The following is an 8600-nucleotide window of genomic DNA, read 5'->3' as shown; positions in this document are numbered from 1 at the left end:
AACTTAGCTTTGATTTAAACATCTCCAAAACCCTGTCCCTGACCACTTTGTTGTGCTCCTCGTGACACTGTATGTTCATTACATTCTTGAACAAACTTTTTTATAAATTTTTATATATTTTCCAACTCCATTGAAATTTGTCCCTAGTTTTTGTCAACACCGTCAGACATGAAAAGAATGTAAAAAAAAATCAGCCGTTATTGGGGGGCACCAGAACTTCTGAGGACCCCATGACCACTTCATTTCTCTTCCTTTGTTAAGAGGGCTAGTTAGCTCTGGTTAGCTTAAGTTATTCTTTAGTTTTTTCTCAACACTATACCTGACAATTTACAAAACTTTGATAAAATTTTGTGAAATAAAAGCTTAATTTTAGTTTACTGTAAATATTTCATGGACCTGTGAGCTACAACATGGCCTCCATCAGAATAACATCATATAAATTGAGGTAGTTTGGCTTTTTGTCAACTCCGTCAGATGTCAACTCCATCAGAGTTTTTGTGACTCTTTCAGTGAAATTGTTGTCAAATCTCACTTAAATGTGCAATTAATTCATTTTAATGTATTTTACATAAATTGCATTACTTCACATGTACCAAGTTTTTCATTTTACTCACTAGTTTGTCACCACCTTCAGTTCTGTGTCAACTCCGTCATGCAGTTTCAACTCCGTCAGATGGACTTTTGTTGTTATTTGCTTTAAATAATATTTATTTTGTTTCCCGAGAAGCATTTGTTTGTAAAATGAGTAAAAATATCACTAATAGGGTCATTAAAGATTCTTTTTTTATTTATTTTTGTCAGATGGTGATGACAACGTTCTAGGTCAGGTCGATTAAAAATTTATTTTCTTTTGTAAATGTTGCAACTGGAAGCCTGTACCTTAGCATCTTTACATTTCCAAAACATTATTTGTCATATTTGCATACATCAGGTTGAGAAATAACAAAAAAAAATTATGGGAAAATTAAAACCCATTTTGTCCCTATTCTCAGGAATCACTGAAACACATACCTCGCTTTATTTGTAAAGCGAATAGAAACCACGTATCACTTTTCTTCCGGGTCACTGTCGTGCTTTACTTAATTGCCACTTTAACATACGCTCCCAGTAAAACAGATTTTCGGCTGCATTTGTAACGTTAAAAAAATGCTCAAGAGGAACGAGCACTTTTACAAGTGAGCGCTCCTCTTGGATGTGTCCCACACTTCGAGGCAAGCAAATCACCCTTCCATTGTTGCAAAATGGCAGATGATTAAGTATTCCTTTCTTTTCAAGTTTAGCCAGAACCAGTGAATAAACTGTAGAGTCAGAGCATACTTAGAATGCTGCTAAACCCCCAGCCAAAATATGAGGAACGGCATTCTCATGACTCACTGGGCTCACATGCAGTCTCTCATCATTTTACCCTCCACTTGGGAATGTGTTGACTAAGGAAGGAGTGACTAACATGTTCTAAGTCCTTTATAGAAACAAATACAGGCAGTATATTGTTACTCATAACTGTGGAGGGACATATAAACACTCTATACCGTACCGTGTGATGAATGCACCATCTGTGAAGACTGAATGCAGTTAGGACAATTGCGAAACCTTTGGACGGCATCCAGCGCGCTCGTGTGAGCCGCTCGGTCTGCAGATCTTGTCGGGTTCAGTCAATATTCACTCAGTCTGAAGCAACGGAAAAGTATGTGCTTTAATGTACGCCCTCATCTCCGCGAGGAACTTTCTGTTTTTAATTGAAGTGGATGTGTAGGTCTCCACTGAAGTTTTTACAGGAAGAAGAAGAAAAAGTTTCCCAGAAGAAATGTCGTGACTCGCGTTTCTGGAAATGGGGGCTCTGGTGGAGAATGTTCCTGGCCTGGATGTTCGGTAGTTACTGTAAACTGTGATTGTGACTAAATCGTAGTCCAAAAAGTGACACTTTCTTTTCTTGTCCACTGTCACCGCATGTTCCGCACAGTTTCTCTCCCTTTTTTTCTCGCCGACACTCGCCCTGGCGCGGTGTCTGCTTCGGTGTACGAGGCCGCAGAACTCTGAGATGGATGTGTCATCAATCGTCTGTGCTGTGAGCCGGGCGGGCGAGCGGGCCCAACTTCAAACAGAGCGCCTTTCTGCAGGTGTGGGATCGAAGTAAAAGAACTGAAAAAAACATTCCCCATTAGGCCCCCCCTCTCCGCTGTGTGCTCATGTGACACCTTTTTAGATACCAACACGGTACCTTGTGTTCTTTTGTGCTCTGTTTGAAAAAGTAACACTCTTCTCACACCACATTTGTTACTACTCGCTACTACTATGACCAGGCATCTTTAGGTTATGTAATCCAGAGTTTGTAGAATAACACAGTTGAGATTACTTAACCTCCACTGGAAGCTAGGTAGATCGGCAAAATCCAAGCTTTCTCAGATGTTTGCATCTTACCTTCCCTTGTTGTATTTAAAATAAAGAAACAACTTCTTGTTTGGTTGTTTTTTTTTTGTTGTTTCATTTTATCAAGAGCAAAGAAGAACCAACATCAAATTCCTTGCTCTTATGTATAAGCTCGGTAAATAATGCTAATTGTGATTAGTGTGGTGAAGTGCTACGCTGATGTTAGGGTGTTAATGTCTTCTGATATGACTCATTGATACTTTGGCTCGTATCACCTGTCAGTGCAGTTTCAGTTTATTGTGTGCAGAGAATACTGACAGAAAAGGCGATATGCCTTTATAAACGTAGGACTTTGCTTGGTCAGAAGGCATCTGAGTGCAGAACTGAGACTGAAAAACAATGTGACAGTGCAATAGGTTGTGATTACTAAAAATGCACTAAACGAAGACTTACTGGGGGTAACACTGACAATCAACACCAATAATAGGCATCACAATTTGAATTTCATCAGGAACTACATCTACCGTGAGTCCTAAATCTGAACAACCCTATAGAAATGCTTACCTGGAATGATATCGACTTGACGAAGTTCACGATTCCAGTAAAAATCATGTATAAAGTACCAGAAAAAGTTAACAAAGGCCTGATCAAATTGGCTTCCTAAGCAATTAATTTGAATTCACTGGGAGACAAAATTTTATTACTGTAATTAACATAATACTAAACTCTTGGGAATTTCTCTGAATCACATACGCATAAAAGTGTTGTGCATCGTCACAAGTCGGTACTTGCACATCATATACGTGCAAGAGCGCAGTAGGCTTGGTCCAAAATGATGAGATGAGTCCTTGACAGCCTCTGCACTGTTTGTTTTTACTCGACAGCAATTTGTAAGGAGCCTGTAAAAATAACACACTGTCCCTGTTGTTTCAAAATAAAAATAAAAAATCGAGTAGTCAACCAGCGGCATCTTGATTTAAAATCAAAGACGTGAAAGAAGAATCTTTCCTCCCGTCTCATTCTGCTTTGTTCTCCTCATATCTCAGGTTTCAAAGAACACAGCAGAGATCAACAAACAATGAAGAAAAACAACAATGCAAAGAGGGCTGAGTGTAAGAATATAATGCAGCTAAAACATTCTGTTTTACAGGATCAGCAGTTTCTTATTGACTTTCAACATTACTCATCAGAGAGGTGTGCTAACTCCTATGTCATCCCTTTTATTGCATTCTAGAAATTCCACATTGCAAGTGTCTTATTTTGCACTAAGCGACAAGTTATCTGTAATCGCAGGGCTGACAGAGAAAAAACATTTCAATCCCTCATTGTCTGCAGAATCTTGAAAACCTACTCAATCATAGTTGCTTTTCAAATGAAGTAAATAGAAAAAAAATTCAACTACTCATTTTGTTAGTCAGAGATTAAAGAAGGGAACAAACCTTTCTCATTATTCAAACTACGTCAGCACTTTAAATGCCGCATGTTCATTGACTGTACGCAAAACAACATCGTAGTTGACAGGAAAAAAGGCCTGTGTTCAATTAATCTAAATATTTCCTCACCTAGTGCATTAAATTACTGAGACCTTGAACCATGGAGCATATCAGTTTATTCAATCTGTGTCATACTGGTACCTCCTGAATAAATTGCAGTATCATTTGTACACATTTGAATACAGTTCAAACATACAGATACAAGATCTTTACAGTGGAAACAAGAATGGTCTGAGGATGGAGCACCAGCGGACGTCTTCTTAAGCAAGATTCATGATTTTCTAACAAATCTACCAAATAATAAAAATCATAAAAACTTACATTTCAACCAAGTGTATCCATCCATCCATCCATCCATCCATCCATCCATCCATCCATCCATCCATCCATCCATCCATCCATCCATCCATCCATCCATCCATCCATCCATCCATTTTCTGAACACCCTTGTCCCTCAGTGGGGTCGGGAGGGGTGCAGGTGCCTATCTCCAGCTAACGTTCCGGGTGAGAGGCGGGGTCACCCTGGACAGGTTGCCAGTCTGTCGCAGGGCAACTCGGAGACACACAGGACACACAACCATGCACACACACACTCACACCTATTGGCAATTTAGACAGACCAATTAACCTAACAGTCATGTAATGGTTATTGATTAACTGTGGATGTTATTTATACAAATTATTTAAAAAAACAACAAGACCGGGAAACATAAATCTTCTTGACATGTTGGACTTTAAATTTGGTTGAATTATTTTCAACATGTTGCTCCATTTTATGATTCACTTTGTTTCTGTGATTGTGTTACTTTGGCCTCAATGTCTCAGTTTTCTGCTCTTGTACACCTAATTTCCACCTCCCCACTTCAGTCCCTTCACGTCAGATCCTCCACTTGTCCTCATGCTGAATTTATTGTCAATCAATCAAATCAATCAAATTTTATTTGTATAGCACATTTCAGCATCAAGGCATTTCAAAGTGCTTTACATCATAACAAACACAAAAAACACAAAGTCATTTTTTGGTTCTGTTAATTAAAATATAATTTTCACTGGTCGTCTGCGTTTCTTCGCTCTGCATTTCTTAACATCTCTGCATGACACTTTAAAACCATTTACATTTTACTTTGTAATAAATTAATTGTTAATTTATTACTCTTTTAATATGCAGGCGACAGGGCTTCATCCCCTTCAATATGATCAAGGTGATCTTCTTAATCTCCAAGCAGTCTTTGCCAAGAAACAGCTCATCTTTGCTTTAGTCTTAAAGGAAAACGCGTCAACGCTATTTTCTCAGATATAAGAAAATAATAGATAAAAAAACCCATCTATGTATGTATCAAATACCTAATTGTAAATGTGTGATTATCTCAGTAGTATTTATGACTTAAATATTCTTACCATGGAGGAAATACTAGATACATTTCTAAACCAAACATTTCAGATGAGCTATGATTCTGCTGTCAAGGAGAATCCGGCAGAAGTGTTGTAATAAAAGGATATAGGGGTTGCAGTTTTGTTTAGTAAATAACAAAAAATCAAATGGAGAAGTATTGCCTGTTCTGTTAAAATTTTGAGTCAATACAAAACTCAAAAAATTGTTTCATCCATTGGTCACGGCCATTGGTTGAACTCATTTTAATGACCAAGAAAATTGTAAAAAAAAAAAAAAAAGCTGTATTAAAAGATTAACTTCTTGAAGTATATTTTACATAATCTCTATTAAGAATTTTTTTTTTTTTAGATGAAACTCAGATCTTTTCCTCCAATGACTGCTTTCCTCTTTTTTTCCTCTCTTTGTGCGAGTGTTTCTCATGAAACGATTTCTCCTAAATGAACACACCTTTCATGATCCATCTGATCATCCAGTCTGCATGACAAGCGAGCATCCTTACTTTGTGTGCCAGATTCCTGTGGCCGTGCTGTGAGTTAGCGAGGTGTGGCCGTCCCACTCACAGCCACTCAGGATGAATCAGGAGGAAATGGTGGCAGCAGCAGCAGCAGCAACGGCTTGAGTAGCGCCGGGCACGGTTCATTTTTCTCCCGGGGCACTGGGCGGCCCGTAGTTGACTTTGATGGATAGGAATGTTGCTCACCCACACACACTTACACGCCCACACATGTCCCACACACTCACACAGCAACGCTCTGATGCACAAACTCGCAGACAGATACACAATCTCAGCCCCACACACACACGCACACACACACGGCCCGGGCCGAGCAGATCTGACGTTCTGTGTGAATTGTTTACGACCCGCCCACATGGCCTTCCTCCTCTGTCAATAAACTTCTTCCCAGAAGTATGTGTGATGCATGATTGTGTAGATGGCTATTTGTGGGGGTTGCGCCTGTGTTCTTCATCACAGGCTTCTCCATGTGCATCCTGGTGCAAACGTCGTCAAACCCATTTAGCGTTCGGGCTGCGTGATGACAAATCGGAGCATTAACTTTTGTTTTTCGCTTTCATTAGTCACATTAGCAGCGACAGAATGAGAAAACATACTGCATCGGGTGTTTGTATATTGAAACAAATGGCACGCAGAAAGCATAATTCTCCACCAGAAACCCTGAAATGTAGAAGACGGGGCAAGATTTTGATTACCTGTGGTGGGAACTGTGCCTTTGTCAGGCAACCTGTGAGATTTTCAACTCAACTAATCTGGGCTAACCAGGTCCGGGTATTCCGTATGACCCCCCAGCCAAACCTGCTGACAAGCGCAGTCAAGAAAGAAACTGACTCTCGAGTGATCAGAGTGACAAACATCAGAACCAGTTAGCTCTTTCTCCTGGCCAGAGTCTCACAAATCAGCACGACAAGCATCGAAACAAGCTTTGAGGTGCAGCATTCGACTCCAACAAAGGGGGGGTTGTGTTTCAAGTAGGAGTTGAACCAACTCCTTTCACTTTTCTTTCACTGAGTCAGCATCTTCCAGTGAGGAATAAAGAGATGGAGGCAGATAAGCAGCAAGAGGGAGCCGCCTGGGCTACGAAAAGACAGCCACCTTTGTCTGCTTGTGTAGCCTCTGTGAGATAACGCCAGTGTTTTCTTTTGAACACACACTGTATTTTCTGTCTCTCTCTTACACACACACACACACACACACACACACGCAGATGCACAAAAGGATGATTCAGTTCTTAGGCAGCATGATAACATGCTGGTGGGGCACAGTGTCCCCTGCAAAGTGGGGAGGAGTGTAACTTGCTGTTATCAGACAGACAGTCTGTGCTGCTCCTGAGCTGGAGGCAGCAAGGAGGGACAGTTCTTGTCAAGTCCATTTTTCATTTTTTGTTCTTTTTTTTTTTTACTATCACATTGCACAACATGTTGCTTGTGTCCTTGATGTGAACTTTATCATAATGATTATCACAAGTTTAAAATAATTGGCAGCAGTCGCTCCACAATGCTACAATGGACTGACTTTTTTGCAGAAACAGCCCACGTCTCAGCATCATTTACAGTGTATAGAGGTTCAGTTTAACGACAAAAAAAATAAAAAAAAGTTATATTTTAACTTTCTCTTGAACTTTGTGAGAAAATAATACTTTCTTAACAATTAGGTTAAACTGAAAACTGCATCTCTCCAAGTGGAGCATTGTGGTTGAACACACCCAAAAATTGTATGAATAAAGAAGCTTACTTGTCGGAGAGGTGCAAAAGGTTATAGTAAGGAGAAGTATGTTAATGGTCTAAAGCTGTGACTTATTCTACATAAAATACTCATTTAAGCCTCCATGGATCAGAGTTGCTTGTCCAACTGCACAATAGAATTTAGATCTGGGGAAATATGAAAGGAAATTCAGCACCTCAAACTTGTCACTCTCCTCATCAAACAAATATCAAACCCATTTTGCCATTTTTTTCCCCCAACACTTTTCCCCCACCTTTGGCAGATGCATGTAAAGACCTCTGCAAACCAGAATCACCCCACAAGACATCATGAAGTTCTCAAAATGTCATCAGATTTTCTCCTCTGTCAAACTTGCTCATATTTTTATGCATGATTTTTTTTTTCTTCCCAGAACACATTGTTCACTTGCTGCCTAACATATTCCACTCACTAGCTAATGGCATGAAGAGGATGTAATCAGTGTTATTTCTTATACTTGTCAGAAATCACAATGTTATGCCTGACTGGAATAAAACACCATTGTTAAAGGTTTCTGTTCAAACTGACTTATTCTATAATGCACAACAAATGAAGCACCCCACAAGACACACAAATTCAATTCATATTCAGAAATGTATAATCAAATCCCAATACAATCTGGTCATATAAACAGAATAGTACGGGTTGATCCTGGGTATTTTACTTAATAATGCTTTTAACAGATTTTAATTTACTGATTACGTCTAATTAATTATCGGGTGATTTGATTTGTTTGTTTGTTTTGCTTATGCTTATGAAGCGTTGACAGCGCGTATATTATTTCTCTAAACAAAGCGGTGAACCCTGCCAGCAGAGTTTTTTGTTTACCGGTGAACAGGCCTAGTATCCAGGGGAGGGTGTTTACCTGCTCTGTTGCCCGGTGACACGTACGTCGTCAGTGGTTGGCAACGCCCCTGACTCAAGGCTTCATTTCATTGACGTTCTTTTAAGGTGGTATGAGACTGATTGGAGAATTCACTTTCACCGTATAGTGTCTAATTCAGTTGCGAACCCCCTCTTTGAGACTCGGACATAGTCACGGCTTTTGACGCAGTTGGATATTGGATACCTCAGTCTGCCGCTGTTTTGC

This window comes from Poecilia reticulata, linkage group LG4, assembly GCF_000633615.1.
Source record: "Poecilia reticulata strain Guanapo linkage group LG4, Guppy_female_1.0+MT, whole genome shotgun sequence".
Lineage (NCBI taxonomy): Eukaryota > Metazoa > Chordata > Actinopteri > Cyprinodontiformes > Poeciliidae > Poecilia > Poecilia reticulata.
This window is presented reverse-complemented; position numbering follows the sequence as displayed.